This window comes from Chamaea fasciata, unplaced genomic scaffold (assembly GCF_029207755.1).
Source record: "Chamaea fasciata isolate MVZ Bird 193981 ecotype frontalis unplaced genomic scaffold, bChaFas1.0.hap1 SCAF_4, whole genome shotgun sequence".
NCBI lineage: Eukaryota > Metazoa > Chordata > Aves > Passeriformes > Sylviidae > Chamaea > Chamaea fasciata.
Genome location: NW_027094089.1, coordinates 68,950,395 through 68,969,962, shown reverse-complemented (window position 1 = coordinate 68,969,962; position 19,568 = coordinate 68,950,395).

Here is a 19,568-nt window from a genome sequence, read left to right as displayed (position 1 = left end):
CCTGGGCCAGTTTGGTTCTGCAATGAGTTTGGCCCCAGTTAAACTCTCAGGCTGTGTTTCACAGTGACACTGTGTACATCAGTGAGATGTACAGATATACTTAACTTGCAAGGCACATGCATGTGTCATTCCCTGGAAATTGCTGGGCACATACACTTAATTAGACATATACACCTTTGGATTATTTGTTATAATGACTAAATCCTTACTAATGACTCTGATAATTAATGGGTAGCCTAAAAATTGCTGTTTCCCCATGTCTTAAAATAAAACAGCAGTGTTTTGAAATTAAATCCTTGAGTAGGAGGTGGATGTCAAAACACATGTTTAGTTACATGTGGTGAGGTTGGCTAGACACATTTTCAGAAGTAGGAATCTAAAATTAGGTCTTAAAGACACAGTAAGAAAGCTAAATAAGCAACAAGGTTTTCTTAAGGCTGAGCACCCATGAGCTGCCAGGCAGGAGCACCAAATACAGATTTAAATGCTTGGATCATCATTGAATGACAGTACCACGCTCCCTTGATTTCCCAGCAAGGGTCTAGGCCTGAATATCCATGTTCACACAGCCAGGTGCCCTCGGAATCTTTGAGAGCTGACAAGCCTCTCCTGGAAATGAGGAGCCAGCGTGAGGAGCCAAGGAGGCACAGGGATTCAGGCAGATTGGAAGTTGTGTGGATTTAGTATGGGGAAACATATGTTTCTGCCTCCAGTTTTAAAATCCTCACGCATTTAGATTTGTTCCATAAGCGGTGTGGTTTATGGCATCCTTAGAAATTCCTGTTAAGTTTTCACATGGAGAGTTGGCTGTGGTTGGTGATGTTATCAGGAAGGAGGATGTTGTCTCATCCCTGCCCCAGCATTTAGACCAGTACCCAGGGGTGCCTGGAGAGCCTGGTGCAGGAACAGGAGATGGGGCTTTACATTTATGCACCCTCTACTTTCCCACCAAAGCACAAACGTGCCATCATGTATGTGTATTCCTTTGCTCACCTAGCAGCCTCCCCTCCTGCTTGCCAAGCCCATCATCTCGGCTCCCCAGAGAAGGGTAGGATACTGATGCAAGAAGCTGCATTAGATGGCTGCTCCCCTCCCTTGAACCAGTCTGATGACATGTCTGCTGAAATGCGTCAGATGGCTAGAGAGAGAAAGCGAGAGTGACAGAGAGGCAAGTCTGGGTGGAGGGACTTGGTTTTAATTAAAACAAATAAAGCTGTGTTTTCCAAGCCCCAGATTGCAGTCGAGCCTAGCAGTAGCTGCTGAGTAAAAGTGGATTTTTAGGTGGCTTGGTTGTTTTCCAAGGCATCCTGTGCTGTGGGAAAGCTGGGATGCCAGGGCACATTTGGCTGGGGGTTGGTGGGGTGCTCAGGCTGGAGGAGACTGCTGGAGGGGCCTGAGGTGGGACTAGGCAGTGAAACTAAGCTGACAGTCCCAAAACATTTCAGTTGCAGAACAGAAATGGCATTTTCCTAGCTGTGAGTGTGGGTTTTTTCACTCCCTTTGGTCAAAAGGGCAAGCACACAAGTCTGTCCTACACTCCTCACCAGTCACTGGGAGTCCTTGGGAAGGTCTTTGTCCTGACACTGGCCATGTGGTAACACACTTGACTTCCCCACGTGTCTCTGTTCCCACCCAGCTCATCACTAGTAGTGACTTCAAGCTGCCAAAAGCAAAAAACCTTCTCTTTGTACATTTTTATGTGGCGTGGAGCATCATTCTAGTTAGAGCCCCCAAGCCCTACCACGGCAAGAGCTACATTAGAGAAACAGAGGAGGTGTCACAGAGCCTCCTACAGTCTCCAGCAGCTTTTCCCTCTCCCTCCACCCTGTCCCCAGCAGCGACGTGTTCCTCTTGCATGGGATAACTGCTGCAAGAGAGCTGGGGTTTCAGCTTGCTGCTTAACCCCAGTATCCAAAACTTTCCCTGCTTAGGAAAGTGACAGTGTTGTCTCCCAGACCCTTTTGATTTAGAAGCTGGATTTTATTTTCATGTTTGAGACAGTGGCCCCCTTCTCAGGCCCACCTATGTTGTCCTTGCTGAGACTTTCTCTCTGCTATCATTCTGGAATTGCTGGGGATGGACATTACTGTGCATTTGCCTTATGAGTCATGATCTTCATTGTGCTGTATATCACTCTGGAAACCAGCTCTAACTCCATGGAGAAATCCTCACAATACTCCAATTCATTCAAAAACCCCTTCAGATTCCTCTGGGGGGGGGGGGGAAACCCAAAAAAACCCAACCCCCCCCCCCCCCCCCCCAAAAAAACCCCAAACAAACAAAATAAACCCCCCACACACCAAAAAAAAAACCCCAAACCCAAAAAAACCAACAAAATAAACATCCCCCCCCAAAAAAAAACCAAACAAACAAAACAAAACAAAACAAAACAAGACCCACCCAAAACTGGAGAGCTTTCTGGCATTAGTTTCCAAAGATGCTTCAGGAGGAAATCACTTCAGAACTCTCTTTTTAGGGATGGTGTCTGGAGACCTCTGAGTCCCACAGAGTTATAGCAGTTCCTGATGAGGACCTGATTTTCTGGATTTGCTTAATGAGAAGCAGCCAGACAAGAATGGGACATGAATTGTCACAAGTTTGTTGCTGCTGCTGAACACGATAACAGGGCTGAAATTCTTTCAATAGACATTGGGGTTTGATGTGGGAAATTAATGAAGTTAATTTCTTCAAGATGTAGAATCTTTTATTTTCTTCAGCCCTCTATGTCTGCTTGGGTCAGAGATGAAGTAGCAGTGACACTGTTTTGCAGCAAGGACGGTTATATACCCATTTCTTGCATCCATGTGGAATCAGTCAGATCACCTGTGCCTTCCTCTCAGATCTCTGAGCAAAGCCCTGGCAGGATCTCCTGTGTCACACAGTCTGGTTCATCTGCACAAGGACTTGCTTGAGGGCATTTCTTGGGAACTTCTCTTTGGACAAACTGATCCACCACAGCTGGACATAGGCTGACTTTCAGAGCTAGAAAAGGAGAAACTCTGCTGGCCTTACTCTGAGCCTTGGTTTCCCACCTTCTAGAGGAACAGAACCCCACTTCCCTGCTGAAGGATTCCAGAGGGATGGATGTTAGGAGGTGCAGTGGCTCATGCCTTGGTGTGAGGGACAGGCTTGTGCTGCTCCTACAGTGTCCCCCATCCAATGTGCACATGCCTTGAGCATGGTGATGTCCCCATCCTGACCATTATGGTAAAAAATCCAACTCCCATGAGAAGACCAAACAAGAATTTGTTTCCTCTTGCATTGGTGCATGCGTGTAATTTGCCACAAAGATTTTAATGCACTGTTTAGATAAGATGGAAAACCTTTCCTTGAGCCAAGCCAAATCTGCTCTTTCAGTTATAGGAGGGATTTCAGGGAAGTGAGCTGATGGTCAGGTCCAGAGAACTTTCTCAGCTGGAGCGTTTACAGCAAGAAGGAGGTCAAATGTGGTTTTCCCTTGCAGGTAAAAGACCATGAGAAAATACTTGCAGGACCAGTGAATTCCCCCAGGTGCCTGTTCCCAGGTGGCCTGTGTGGGTGATCTTTTGTGAAGAGGCTGGTCTGGACTGAGACATGTCCCCCAGTCAGGGTGGCCCTGAGCTTCCCAACTGTGCAAAAGCAGCTTTCTTTCTATGATTGTGCAAAACGTGTTCCCCACGCAGACCTCAGGGGGCTGAGCCTCTTGTTGCCTGGCTTGTCCTTGCCTTCGTGCTCCCTCCTTTCTTTTTGGCAGCTGGACAGCAAGGGAACTCCTTCATTAGCTCACCAATGGCTTGGAGGTAAACTCCCTGCTGCACAGAAACGAGCACCAGCTCATTACCTACCACACATAGAGCCCTCTCACACACACAGAGGTGACAGGCCCTCTGTCTCGTGCTCGTGAGCAAGTTAGTTAACACCAGCAAGTCACTGCTAATTTCCTGGCGAGCTGTTGGTTTGTCTGCCGACATTTTCTACAAACACTGCTGTTTGTCCTAGAAACCCTCTGTATGCTGTACCTGGTTTAGATGTAACTCTTACAAGAAATTAAAAGCTTTTTTTTTTCTTTTTTTTTTTTCCTAGTGATTTTACACCCACCAAGGAGCAGCCTTGAGGGTATGTTTTGAAAGTATAGCTTTGCCAAGCTCTCAGGAAGGGTATTTAAAGTGTCTGCTTGCTGTTTTCTCTCTCTCCAGGTATGTGCACTGCCTGTTCTCAGAAATGACATAAGGGTCTAGGTGGATCCTGGGTCTGACCTAATTCTTGCTTCCTTTGTTGCAGATGAACATGTCATGGTACTTGCCAAAGTGACTTTGTCTAAGGAATAATTGCTTGTCCTTGCTGAAGAATACTCATTAGGTCAGCTAACTGAGTATTTACCAGGGGAAAACTATTAAGACTATTAGGTGCCAAAATATAATGCCAAAATGCAAGAGCTGGCCCTGGGACTCTTCATCCTACAAAATGACATGGTCCATAGGCAGAGGAGGCAAAATCCCGTTAAGTGAGCTGCACAGTACTGGCAGTTCCATGTCTGCAACACAAGGCTCAAACAGGGCTGAACGTGATTTGCCCTTTGTACTCATGGCTGGGACTAGTGTAGCTCAAAGGCTTTCTGATATCCACACTGTATGAAATTACTTATCCTTTCATTTTTAGTGGCTGGAAAGGATACTGCTGGACTGTAGTGCTCCCCTGCTAAGTGCTGTAAAAAAAAGCATGATTCCCCTATTCTTGTGCATAACTTGGTCCTCTGTCCCAAACTGTGGTGTTTGAGCTTCTTAGAGCAACAGGTTTGTGGGAAATTCCACATTGTTTGAGACTTCTAATACAGTGAGTACCGCCAACAACTTTTTAGAAACATAATTATTTCTTACATGGAGCAGAGGAGAGCAGACACTGACATTCCCAATGAGTGTTTTATTCCTGTCCTGACACTGCATTATGGTGGTGGGTGGCTTCTTACAGATTGGTGTTGGGACTGGTGCTGCTTTGGTGCTGCAAAACCGACAGTGGGATCAAGGCTGGTGATGGCACTGAGCTGTGTGGTGTGGTCAGCACTGCAGGGAAGGGATCCTGTACAGGCTGGAGAAGTGGGACCCTGCAAACCTTATAAAACCTCAGCAAGGCCAAGTGAAAGGCCCTGTGCGTGGGCCAGGGCAGTCCCTGAGCGAATGTTATCCTGACTGATCAGTTCAGGCTTGTGTGGCCTCTGAGGTTGTGGCAGAAGCTCTTTTTCCACCTGTGCCCGGGGCACAGATGTGTGAAATTCAACCCAATGAATAAGATGAGGGCAGTCATGCTTTGGATCGTACCTTGGAGTCAAAGTAAAAGCAGCTGATGTGTCCTCAAGTCACCTCAGTGTTGATGGTTTATTCTGAAGGGTCACAGCTGAAGTCAAATGCTGAATGGTTGCCAAGGACAGCATGTCATTTTGAATATATGGAATTATGGAAGAACTGCATTGCAAGCCGGTTCCTGCAGCTTTCCACAAAACATGGGAAGTCTCACAGCAATGAAAACCTTTACCTCTGAGCTTGGTGGGTAGCATTCACAGCCTGCTGAGTCAGTATGAAAGACCAGAAATTCTGTCAATTTTCTTTGAAGACGAGTTAAAACAGGCTTCCAATGCAAAATGCTTTGTAAAATTTGTTTTCTTCTTCTGTTGTGAATAAAATAATTTGCTACTGCAGGGCTGGTTTGAGCATGGCACAGCTATAATATTTCATAGAGAATGGCCTGTCTTTGAGACAAGGGGGACTATTGTTTCTGAAACAACCCTACCCTCAGAAACAAAAGAAATTTCATTAGCTAGAACATTTTGACATCTTATTTGCAGTGCTGTATTTCAACTCTTGTCCCTGTGATCTTAATTTATGAATCACCTTTTGCCTTTCCAAAACTTTAGGTAGTTTGTAAATTTGCAGAGCAGCTTGTACCATAAATGAAATGTAGGTTACTCTGTATACTAAAGTTATATTATCAAGAGAAGGAAGTATAAGTGGTTTTAAAACATGGTAATCAATAATACTTTAATTTCTGGAGTTCTGCAAGAATGTAAGTGATTGATTAATCTTGTAATAAGGACTTGCTAGTGATTTATTGTCTCACCATAAAACAGGAACACGACAGAGTTTGGTGCCACTTTATCTTGGTACTGGAGGAAAACAAGGGAACAGAAATGTTAAGAGATTTGAGGTGTCACGTGTGTCACCTCAGGATGGGACAAAATATGAGGACTACCTTTCTAGGTCAGATTCCAGTTGCAAACATGCTAAAGGCTGGGAGGAAAGATAACTTCATGGAGTTAATGAGGGATTAACTCCATGAAGTTTTTCTTTTTCTTTTTCTTTTTCTTTTTCTTTTTCTTTTTCTTTTTCTTTTTCTTTTTCTTTTTCTTTTTCTTTTTCTTTTTCTTTTTCTTTTTCTTTTTCTTTTTCTTTTTCTTTTTCTTGTCTTCAATCTATATATTTGCTTCCTTGGGCCAAATCAGTTAGATTAAAAAAGATAAAAGAGATATAAATTTGCTTACCAGAGGGGGAGTTGTGTGAGTTGAAGCAAGATAAATGAGTTAAAATTGATCAGCTCTTCTAGAGCCTAACTTCTTATGTAAACAATATTGCTGGCTTTTGATTCAGCTTGTTCAATGTGCTTTTAATCTGTGAGAAACTGCAGATTGATACTAGTCCACACATAGCCTAGAAACCAGTGATTTACCACCAAAATGACATCGCTTTTTATGTTGTTAAAAAGAGTGAAAAAGATTGAAAAGTACAAACTTTTTGTACTCCATCCCCTCCTAGTTTTATTCATCTCCCCATGGTTGAAATAAGTGTCCAGGTAAAAAACTACAGCATTCTTTTCCTTATGTTATGCCATAACATATTTGATATTTCTGCACATTGGGCTTGTCCTTTTGAGAGAAATCTTGGTGAAGCTTTTCGTATATTACAAAGGCTCTGACCTCGCCTACCATATAAAACAGAGCAATAAAAGTTAGGAACAAAATGTCTGAATAAATAACAAGCAGTTCTGTCCCCTGAGAAATTAACGTCAGGCTGCAGCTGTCTGGGAACGCTACTGTTTATGGAGTCCTACTCCTTCATCTGAAGGGAAAGGGCTCTTCCAGAAAAGGAGGCAAAGGGAGAGGTTGCTGAAAACTCTTGTGTGTAGAAACAGTGAGTTTGCGAGAGGATGGGACTGCTCCGAACACTGCCAGTCCTGGCTGGGATGGGGGAGCAGCTGCGTCTAGTGCAGTCTCCCCAGAGCCTCCTTCTGTTATGGCTTCTCTTACTGTCCACGTGCAATGATCACAGCTGATAGGCTGGCCTCAGAACACTGACGATCACCAAGGTGATGGGACAAGAGCTAGATAAATTTCATTATTCCTTGGGCATAGTGGAGATGGGAGCACAGGCATGGCTTGGACCACAGCTGGGTGTGAGCAAGTGTAGGTGACCGGACTTACCCACCTCCAGCACAAGCAGAGCTCATCTTTTCTCATCCAAAAAGGTCTCATTGCCACAGGTGGAAATGTGGATGCCTCACTGCAATTCTCCCTGGTGTTTCTGCACATCAGGGCGCTGGCATGGCCTCTGCTGCTGACTGCTCCTGGGTTGTGCTGTCTCTGCCCATGACAAGTGGAAGCTCCTTTTTAATTTCCACAGGGAAAAAAAATGAAAATGAGTCCTGTCATTTTCAGCCTGAAAAGCAAAATATAACACTGGCCTTTGGTAACCTTAGTCACCTGCCAGATATGGAAAGGCTTGTTACAGTAAGCAGAAACATTCAGTGATGTAGTTCAAAAGACACTGTTAGAATTAGTCAATTGGAGTTGCAATAAAACTCTAGGAAGAAGTCAGAAGTTAAAGATAGCAAATTCAGCCCTGCCCCACCTTTCAGCTAGGGCAAACTGGTGCAAATTGGAAGGGGTGGCAGGAGAGCAATTCTCTCCTGTTCTGTTCTGGTGTAGATTACAAGGCAACTCAAAACATAGGCAGATTCCTGCTTTTAAGTCATTTTATAACAATAAGCACGCAGCTGCCCAGGAGTGAGAGATGAACTTGGTCATTCCTGGGCCACTAGTGCCATGCCTCTAACCAGAAACAGCTCATTGCAAGGATAGGCAACACTCAAACACATTGGGCTGCTTTTGTATTAAGATACTTTGCAGGAAAAGCACAGGTCTGGTTGTGTTGCTTTTTCAAAAAAAGTAACTGTTGGGTTATAGCTGTGCAGGTCTCAGATGTAAGTGAGGTAAGATTGTGGTGAGAGATAATCCATTCTGTTGGACTAAATTAGCTGAAAAAATGAGTTACACAAGCAGAAGGAAGAGTCAGCTACTCCCTGTGACACAGGGTATCTTCTAGGGAAGAAATAATAAGACATTTATCTCCTGTGATCCCTTCCAGCCTTACCCACTGTGTGATTCTGTGATTCCTTCAAGACAAAGAAATGTAATTATGGAAAATCCACTTGCTGCCAAATTAATAATACCAGCTCCAAGGCAGTGTTTTGAGGCAGCAAATTCAGCTCTTTTGGTTTCCCAGTATCAGTTCAAAAGTGCTGAGGCTGCACAACACAAGGTGTTGATCCAGCACAAACCTTCCTGCTGCTCAAATCTGTCAGGAAAGGCTGGGGAGTTAAAGTTGTTGGTAAATCTTTAAGGCACGGTCTTTCCCACTGTACCTGGTGTCATAAACATCCAAGCTGGAGTTGTATTTTCTGTTTTCTGCATGCGTTGGCCCCATAAATAGAGGTGTGATTTGGCACAGTCAAGGCTGGTCCAGGCTTGACTCTGTGGTTACCTGGTACTGATGGCTGTGGACTGGCCTTCTGGGCAACTTGTAGATACATCCTGCCACCACAGAGTTAAATTTAAAATAAAGTTTTTCTTTGGGGAAATTGCTACCAGACTTTTTTTCTTTTTTCCCCCTTAAAGTTGACAAAACTCACCTGTTTCTTGACTTTGCTGTATACTCTTTGTCTTAAGCTTGTTAGAAGATGCATTCATGTGAATGAACTTCATTGTGAAACTCCTTTTATGGAAACAGTTTAAAGTAATATCCAAGTGAAAAGAGATTTTTTTTGTTAAGGGATGAGAATTGTAACTAAGCTAAGAATCATGAGGGCAAATCATCCAGTGTGCAAGCAAAAGAAAGGTTCTAATCTTCACCCAAGGTGTTGTGGTGTAGCAGTAGCTTTGCTCAAGGCAGTTTGTGTTCATAGTGAGAAGTTTGGAATTTCTTCTCCCATTGAGCAAATATCTCTAAGTGCCCTGTTACTCTGGGTTTCACTCTGCTACTGTCTTGCCCAGACAGTGAAATGAAACAGAACACGGGGGACTGTTAAGGAAGTGATGCTGTGAGATGGGTTGCTTTTCCGGATAGGGCCAAATAGCATTTTGCGTCAAGCAAAAAGCTGAGAGTTTTGCTTGGGTGCAAGCTAGCAGAGCATATATTACTGCAAGACAACTGGAAGGCTTCCAGTCGTCCCTGCCTGCAGCCGAAAAACACCTTCAGCTTGTGAATTACATACAACCTGTGCTAGATGCCTCTGCTCTGACTGCTTCTGCTCAGAGTTCTGATGCCAATATGATGGAGGGAGGCTAACAGCCCTGGAAACCTCACTCACTTTCCTGCTGTTATTTATATTATGTCCCTGTGTAGATACCATCTGGGACTAGGTAGGCAAAGGAATAACCCTGCTGACACATCTCAGCTTTGCAGGTATTGGAGAGGCTCGACCATAAACAGCTGTTACCACAAACCACACTCTGCAGCCTTGGATTTGGTGCCGTGACTGATGTGCAATCAACCCCAGTGCTGCAGCCGGGTCTAAATCCTCCCACACAGGACATTCTTCTCCAGCCTGAGGATGCTGCTCAGTGTGCCTGATTGGTGCCTCAGACCTCTCATACAGCAAATTTTTTGAACAAGTGGAGGAATAACAGCACAGACTGGAAAAACTTCTGGAAGACAAATGAACCTGCAGAATTTTCATCCATTTTTGTTCCCTCGTAAAAGAGGGTGAGAATTTTAAACCAGATCCAGGATTTTCCCCTGACTGCCCTTAGTGGAGGCATCTTCCCATGTCTCCTTGGCACCAAAGGTGGCTCTGCTTAGCTGGTTCCCAGAACACTTTCACTTCATTTCTGGGGTTTTTCTTGGCCATAACCGTGGCCAAGAAAGTAATTTCCTGGACAGTGTTGGAGTTACACTGGTGCCTATCATGGAGCAGGAGAAAAACTGATCTGATGTTAGGACTGAGCACTTAGAAATAGTGTCAGATGACATCACAAGCTGCAGGAAATGCAGTCAAAGTCATATCTCTGTTTTGGTTTCTGTGCCCCTGTTCAAACTCAGAACTGCCTGTCCTCATACAGTGCAAACTCCAGGGCTTTTCCTGGGAACTGATAAAGCTGTGAAATTTCAGTGTCCTGGAGAGAGCCTGGGACAGTGCCTGAGAAAGTAAAGCTCTTTCTACCCCCAGGGTGAGGGGATGGAGGGAATGGAATAAGGTGCCATGTCCCCACACTGATGAAACTCAGCCGAACACCTCTGTGCCTCTGGGGAGCACCTCCAGCACTGCTCTCCTGATCTGGACCAGGGGCAGGGGGAAGCAGAGGAACCATACATTTTCTGAGGAGACAGTGAGATTCCTGAGGGGCTCAGCACACCTGGGAAACTGAGGCATCATGCACCTGAGAAACCACTTGCATCCCCAGGCAGATACTCATCCTGCCAGCCTGCAGCTGATTGCTGCTGGGTGAGAGAAAGAAGGGTCTGTGCAGCAGCACCACTGCCCTGCTGATCCATCAAGGGTGTTTTAGAGCGGCTGAGTAGCTCAGAGAAGTCATCTGCAGGTCCAGTGTTGTCGCTGGGGACTGGAGAAGGAAGCTCCCCACTGTACCCGTGGTCCTGTCCTGCCAATGTATTAGGGTGAGCCCAGCTGGCTCTTGGGCACTGTATACCTTGGCAGTAATTCTCTCCCTCTAGTTAGACTTAAAGGGCAAGGCTGCAGTCTGTTAATAATACTGACTTAATTTCTCCCTCTCCTGCTATCTGGCATTGGGCATATAATAGAGAAAGTAAATGTTTGCTGAGTGAGGAAGTGGGGCAGGTGAGCTTACATCAGTGATGCTCTCTGGGACACATGTGGATTGGTGGTATTAAAGCTACTGCATGACAAAAAATTGCAGAGTGATCTCTGCATATATTTTGGGCTGGCACTTGGACTGGAATCCAATCCTAATAATGGTCAGAGGAAATCTGTATGTGTGAGAGTGGTCGTTGATTTACACAAGCACCTCTGACTGTATAAAACAGACTTAGATACCAGGGCAGGCCTTGGATGGAAAAGAGGTACCCTGATCCAGCACTTGCTGATAAAGGATCAGCTTGCTCTGCTGCTACCAAATAATCAAGGCACCAAATCTCAGAACCATGCATGCAGTAAAAGTTTAATCTCTGATGTACCTAGAAGCACCTTGGCCTCAGCTGTAGGGAACCTGAATGGGGAAGCCTTTGAGGATCTGAAAATTGTAGGATCATCAGTAGATGGCAGGGAGAAGGAACTCTGCTGACCTGAGATCTTCTAGAGTATGTGGTTTTATTGCAAAGGTTGTGGGTAAAGAGGGCCTTGCCTTCAGCCACCAGCCTCAGCTGAAGGGAAGCCCCAAAGAGAGAGGGAGAAAGAGCAAAGGGGTAAGAGTTAAGAGAGAAGGGAGTGAGGGAGCAAGGTGGCAGGGGTCAGAGAGCAGGGGGAAGAGGTAAGAGTGAGAGTAGGGGGCAGAGAGGCGAAGAGGTAAGAGAGGTAAGAACGTAGGGGGAAGAGGAGCAGAAGAAGAGAATGAGGTCCTTGTTACAATACATTATATCTTCTCTTGTGATGAATATTCTAATTTACAGTGACCAACCAATACAAGACACAAAATCCTATAAAATCTACATACAGCCTGTAAGAACTGCTACATTACCATACTGTGTTATATTTTAAGCTCTAAAAACTACTCTTTAGACTTTTCTGTTTTGCTACATTGACCTTTGGATCCCTTAGCCAGCAGAAAGGTATTGTTCAATCAAAAGGGATTCTCCTTCAGCTGGCTAGGCTATTGTTTTCAGGTTATATAGTAACTAAGACTCAGAATCCTACAACTCAAAGTAAGCTTCCATTTCTATTTCGATTATGGGTTTCATATTTTCACAATCTTTTGCTAAGCAATCATATTTATAAGGTTTCCCTGATTCATCTTCCCCAATATCTCCCCCTTTCTGATGAACAATTAAGATACTAGAAATTGTCCTATTAGTTATTTTTTGCACACACTGAAGTATACAGGGTATTGCTACTAAAACTACAATTATTACTATTAAAATTATCAAGCCTACTTTACAGAGTTCCTTTAGCCAAGGTGCAAGGCTCAAATCGTTAAACAAATTGTCTAGCCAAGATGGGTCATCTGTTGTAATCTGGTTAGCCCAATCTCTCAAGTTTTGTAACTGTTTATGAATAGAAACAGAATGGTTGGATAAGTTTATACAACTAATATTTTTTCAAAAGTAACATTTTTAAAACTTGGGAAAGGTACTTTAACTAAACAGGTTGAGAAGGATTTGTCAGGGCTCATGTCAGATAAGCAGATGGTGTCAGAGCCTGCAGATGAATACTAGACATTCGTCTTTGGTTGATCTACAGGTAAAGCTTCACTACAAAAACTAAAACAAAAGGGTAAAAACAACATGCATTCGCACAAATAATAAAAGTCTAGCCTTTTCTTGAGCTGTTTTCTCATCCCTGAAAAGGTCTTGGAGTGAACTGTAGGTACTCTTTTGCTGTATCAGCAAAGTCCTTTAGCTCATGCCTTGGCTGTACTCCAGTTACTGGCATAGTTGTCCCCTGAAAACGAGGTGCTGGTGGCTGGTGGCTCACACAGCTCTGGATCTGCCATGCCTCTGCCAGTGGGTGGTTACCTCACTTCTCTCTTGGCATTGCTCTCCTGCTGCTTTCCTTGTACTTGGGGAAGGGGGTCTTCATCCACTCTGTTTGTAGTGGCCAGCAAAACTAGATAATGCTTCAGGGGATAGAAAGAATTCCTTCTGCTCATGGCAAAGTCTTTAAAAAAAATTTGCTGATCCCTAATGAGGGGAAATATAATCTATATTTGGCCTCTTTTTTTTCTTCTTTTTTTTTTTTTAACAATTGAACTGTAGTTTCTTAACAATCTGTTATTTCCTATACTTACGTACCTTCTTATGTTTCATGTGAGCCTTGCCCCTTCCTTTAAGCTGCATATTTTCCATTTTAAGATTTCCTGTTCAAGCTAAAGGGCAAAGATCTTTAAAATATCAGCATGAAGCTGGGCTTACTTGCAGTGTGTAAAAGTTATCAGGTTCCTAGCTCTTAGCCAGGCTGTTACACTTTCTCCTTATCAGAGAAACAGGTCCCAAGTTCAATGTCTTTAACTCTCTAACTGATGTGCAGGACTAAAGTCCTGACTGTGTGGGCAGCCAGGCAGGAGACAGCAGAGTAATATGTGTCTGTGTTTGATGGCCTTTATTGTTATTGTGATTGGCAGCAGACACACCGACTTCTGTCTTCAGGGTGTTACCTTTCCTTTCTTTACCTTCTCTCTCTATTTGTCTGCATCCACTCACCTTATCTCCTCCCTGACAACTACAACCAGTCATGAGTGAGTGGAGGAACAGGACAGGACTGAGGGAGAAGGAGCCCTCACAGTGAGTGGAAGTAGCACCTGAATCTTTATCTGTGCTCTAAGCATTGCAAAAATGCTTTTGAACAAAAGCCGGTAACAGTCGATTGCAGGTATTCAACAACAGCCATCTAATAACAGAATTAGATGTGTTAGAATTTGGGCCAGGGGGATGCTGGTCAGGTAGGCAGGGACAGCCCTGTGGTACCTGGTGCCCCACAGGGGATCCAGCTGCAGGTGTGTGGGAGAGCAGCAACTGGGGTGCTGCAGAAAGCAGGAGCACCCCAGTCAGCTTCCATGTCTGGACCCTTTCCCTTCCTTTCCCTTCTCAGGCCTGCCCTGCCACCAGGAAAGTCCCCAGCATTAGGTGCTGCCCACAGCTGGCTGACAGCTCCAGGTTCAGCTGGATTCTGTGTAGATGCCAGGGTTGCTTCTGCACTGAGGGACATCCGCTGCCTTTCCCCTGCTGCAAGGGCTCAGCTTGGGCTCACCTCCCCCTGAGATCAGGCATCAGTCATCCTCCCTGGGGTCTCTCCTGCATTGCCCTTACAAACAGCTGCCCGTGATCAAATTAGCATCAATGAAACCAAATACGTGAGGGGGGAGGAGTGCAGTCTGCAGGGAGTGGATCCTGGAGTTGGCCGTGCTGCAACTGAAGCACGTCCCTGGCAAATGAGGCTAAAAATACCATCTGATGGGGAAGGAGATTCTGGGATAATCATGGGTCACAGCTGCTGAAAACTGTATTGGCCTAAACAACTTTTTGACAGAAAATGATTTTTTTCCCCCTTTCTTTGCCTGGAATTTCTTTTGGAATATTTCGTCTTTTTTAAACAAAAATAGAATTTCTGTCCCGCTCCTGGATCAAACTTATTTCTGTCATTGCCTTTTTCTTTGTGGAAATGTGCAAAGAAATGAGGTGTGAGGGAAAGGAGTCACTGGAAGAAGAGAGTAAATTCCCTTTCAGTCTGCTCTCCAACCATTTCCTATCCTGTCTGTGTGTCAGGGTGCAGCTGGGACAAATCCTGCAGGTACCACCAGGACATGGGTAAAGCAATGGCAGACATACATCACATGCAATATCCCATTTGGGAAAAAGCTTTTCCTTTCAACGCAAACAATCAGAAGTGCTGCAGAAGTGCTGCAGTTTTCTGTGCTGCTGATGAGAAGGAGCTGGGGCTTGTATGTCTGAAGAGGTAAAGATGCCTAATTCAGGTATAACAGAGAGGTGGAATGCCTCAGAAAACCTGACCTTACAGCCCCAGTTGCGTGCTCCGTAACCTGTCATTGCCTCTGCACAGGTATTGCTGGACACATTAGGAATCTGAGGGGAAAACACAGCTAAGTGCAATTTGTTCCCAGGCAGAGGGTAGGGAGGGGTGGGAGAGCACAATGAGTTTTGGAAGGATGGAGGGTCACTTCTCTGGCTACTCAGTGCTTGGTGCAGGGTTTGCTGGTTGAAATGCCCTGTGGATGTCTCACCAGAAGCCAGACCCAGAGAGTGCAGCCCTTTCTTCTGCTCTTGAAATCTACTCCCTGGATGTTAGCTGCACAGACTCTGAGCTCCTGGAAAGCACTGCCATATGCCTTGGACTGTCTTCTTGGCTGGTGGTTGAGACTTTACTCATGAGAGCAGAACCAGAAGGACCACAGGAGCAGTGAAGGGTGAGGGACTTACTCATGATGACTTAGTGTGTGAATTTGGGAAGAGCCCCACTGAAATCTGTAGGGCTCTTGGGGTGCAGTGTGCTTTTACACAGGCAGGGGAGAAGGGCTTAGAACCCTGTGCCAGTGACCCTGCAGCCTGTGGTGACAGCAGACACAAAAAACCTATTCTTAGAATATCTGGCTGTAGTGGGCATCCTGCAGAAGTCAAACAGCCCTGACAGAGTGCTGCATAATGCTGCATTATGGGTGAAGCATGCATCATGCACAGCTGTGCCAGCAAGATAGGCAGATACCCTAAGGTACCAGCAGTGCTGTGGATACAGCTGATGGCCATGGAGGGACAAGAAACTCAACTTGTTGTGTCTGCCATGACTTCAGTGTTGCTAAAGTGCTACAAAACTCAGCAAAGTCATGCTGTGCATGCGGGAGGTGCAGTCCAACCTTCTCTCTTCTTGCAGGAGACACAACACCCCAGGGACTCAGCGTCCCTGTTCAGACCAGGGCCTTGGGAGAAGGTGCCTGCTGCATCCAGCTGTGTCCAGTTCCAGAGGGATAACGCTCAAAGCCCTGACAGCCTCACCAGCTCAGGTTGTGACCAACAAAGTCTGACATGTCCTGCACAGTTTTTATTAATATTTTGTTTCGAATAATTCCTTTTCTCTATTATGTTATTTTTTTTTTCTTCTAAGAAGGGTGCAGAACTCTTTTTCCCTCTTCTTGCCTTTTCATTTAGAAAGCAAGCAACTCTTTTCCTGATACTTCTTTTTAAAAATCCCCCTGCAGGTTTTCATGGTCACATGTTTATAATTATTAATAGGACTAGCAGGAAATGTTGGGTCAATTTCTGTTTCTCTTGAATTTTTTTTTTTTTTTTAATATCTTGACTCTAAATTACTTATTCCTTGGAAAGAGGAAGAAAAAAAGAAATTTTCATTCTGGAAAAGTTCCCAAGGTATCCTTTTTGTTTTAAACAAACTTTCTAATTCTTGATAGTAGTTTTTAGGATTAGCCTTTCTCAAGGAACTAAAATGTTTGCCTCACTTCCAAATGAAAGTGAAGGCAGATACCAAATTCTTGAACTTCCAATGAACTAGGAAGCCTGTGATTAGTTTAGCACAAATTGCCAAGAAATTACAAGTGCTGCTCTTCTTTCCCCCCAAAGAATCGATTTCAGCAACTACCTGCCTGTAAATGTGAAATAATCACTCTATTTTGATAGCAAAAGCAGTCCCTTAAGCCCCCTGGCTTAGCTTCAAACACGCATGAGCTTGAGGTCTAAAGCCCCTCCTTGTCCCAGCAGTTTTCCTTTCACTGTGGATTTCCCCACTGCTCCAGTGCTTCCTGATCACCTGCAGATGTTCATGGCAGGATGAGCTGTCAGAACCATCAGGAGCGTGTAAAGAGATTTTGGGTGGCATGTCTGGGTTCTCAAGCCCTGAGTGCAAAGACATCTTTCCACGTGCTTCTTGGAGGGTGTGGGGACCTGGCTAGTTAAAACCCCATGGGACTTCTTGGGGGTGCAAATGGGTGGCAGAGTGATTGGAAAAGGAGGTCAGGTTGTAACTCAGGAGGCAAAAAGAAAGGAGGGAGAGGTGGTTTTCCTTGCTGACCACACACTGCTAGATGGTGCAGGGTTGGAGCTGCCACCTGAAAGGCAGTGTCAGGTCAGTGCAATGGCTGGAGATTCTGCTGGAGCAAAAAAGGGAGCCTGTGGAGGGACAGCAGATCCTCCTGGAGCTATGTGCTGGAGGATATAGATATGCAGAGGTAAATTGAGTTCTCCAGTAGATGCTAGCGAGATGATAAGGCACGTCAGTGGATAATTTATTTTCATTTATGGCTCAGGCCTATCTAAGGGTGCTGATAAGGTCATTGTTTCACTTGAGTCACTGTCTCAGGCTCTATTTGTACATTTACATGATTAAGCAGCAGGAGAATATAGCTTTATCTTAATTTGTATTTTTATGGCTATGTCTTCCTTGTATTTGCCTCTGCTTCTGTCTGTGCCCAGGACTCAGGAGAGCTGAAATGTCTGATCAGTGCTGTACTGACATGCCCAAGTGATTTACTCCAGGGTACACATGGAAACCTGCTGCACAACCAGGGTTCTGTAGAACAGGTATTTCCCAAATGCTGGTCTGGAGGTGAAACGCTTCTCCTTGCTGGTGAAAAAGATGCAGAGATTCCACTTTCTCTGAAGGTTTGACTTGCTGCATGACTAGTGCATGATGAATGGACGTCACCGGCACATGACAGATGTGTGCCTGGCTGCCCTGTGCAGCAGTCTCTAACTGCCTCATGGAATGTGTTCTAGATGACTGACTCAGGGCTATAAATGTTTATTAGTCTGACGAACTCCAGAACAATCAATTAAGTCTTTATTAAAACCATTCATGAGAGGATCCCCCGCACAAAGCAGTACCAGCAAGGACTTGTCTTTCTCGGCACCCCCTGTCCACCTCTGCCAGCTGAGAGACTCTCTGACCATGATTTCTGCAGGATTGGACAAGCTGCTCTGAGTAATGCTGTGGTTCTGGTTAAAGTTTATCACTACTCAATTTAATACCCTCTTGCACACATGGGAATAATGTACGTCTCCTTATCGGGTGTTTTATTTTTTCCCTTTTTGTCATGTGAGTTTGGATTGGAACCAGTCTTTTTTTATTATTATTTTTAATGGTTTTTATTTTATTTTAGGAGTTCCCTACTCTCACTCATAACAGGCTTACATCAAAAGAGGGCTCTTCTCCTGATAGGACTCAGTGAGGCAGCTCTGGTGATAACAGAGTAAACAAATAAGATTACGCTACCCTTTTCCAGTGTCACAGGACTCCTGGATTTGTGCACAGGGCTGCACAGTGAAAATAAAGGATAATTTCGGTCTACCTGAGGGCTGACTGGCCAGATGGAGTTTTGCACAATGCATAAGATATGTTGCCTTTCTGGCAGGGCACTGCTATTTATTCTGCCAGCAGCAGTTCCCACACAGGTGTCTTGTGGCTCCCATTCCCTGGGAAAGGCAGGGAGGGCTATGAGCAGCACTGCATGCCTGGGCTGCAGAGAGGAGCAGCAGCTGGCCCAGACCCCCAGGATCCCTTGCCCCCTAAGGACAGGCACAGAGCTGCAGAGAGGACAGCGCATGGCAATCTGTCTTCCCAGAGGTGGCTGGTGATGTCAGGGCACATGGGGACGTCCCCCTTCACCTGCTAAACCCATGGTGCTGCAGCAGCTTTACTCTGTAGTTTTGAGAGGAGACAGAAGGCACACTCCTCAGGGTTAAATTTGCTTCCCAGGCTGAGAGCTTGGGATGCAGGAGCTGCCAAGGCATTCCCTTCCTCTAGGATGTGGAGCTGAAAGCCAACAATTTGCTTGGAACGCATTTAGTACAAATCTTTGGGGCTAATTCAGGCATCTAAGCTAATCTTATTCCACTTTTTTTCTCTTTATGTAAGTACTGGTATTTTTCTTATTGGATAGTATTAAATCATCTGGTCTTGGGACCAGGTCTACTTTGGAAAAATCCTCCTCAGCTGGTCCTTGCTGGAGCTTCTCCCTGTGCAGCTTTTACTATACTTGAGATTTGCATCCTGATAGGTCACCCTCCATCCTAGTTTGAATCTGGAAAATGTCTCCTATATATACATAACTGACCTTTATGAGGGGAGTAGTCATAAAAGTGGATGTCAAAGAAACTGAGAAAGCTGCATAAAAGCCCAGGGGCTGTGGTTTGACAGGTCTGAGATGCAGGCAGAGGAGAGTTTGGTTTAATGACATCTACTTCCCACTCCTCCCACACAGGCAAGAGAAGTTCTGCTTTGTTTGCTTTTCTCCAGAGCACTTTCATTTAGCAAACAAGGTGATTAAAGAAAAGAATTTTAAAAAGCCATTTTTAGTCAACCTAGAGTACTTTTAAGGCTAAAAGCAAATTTCAGCATTTTTTTCAGCAAATTTTCTGGCAGCAGAATGTTGTTGGATGAGGATTGAGGCAGGAGGCCACATGGGCACACAGGGTGAGAGCTCCCTGCAGGTCCCTCTTTTGTCGTGGATTTTCTACCTCTCAGCTAGGAAAGCCACAACAGCCAGTCCTGGCCCGGGAGGAGCCTTGCTGGTCAGCAATGGAGTGAGGAGTTATTGTTTGTTACCTGCTGATCACTAATTGCCATGTTAATCCCGTGTTTGTGTCGCTGCTGGGAGGGAGCCAGCCCCAGCA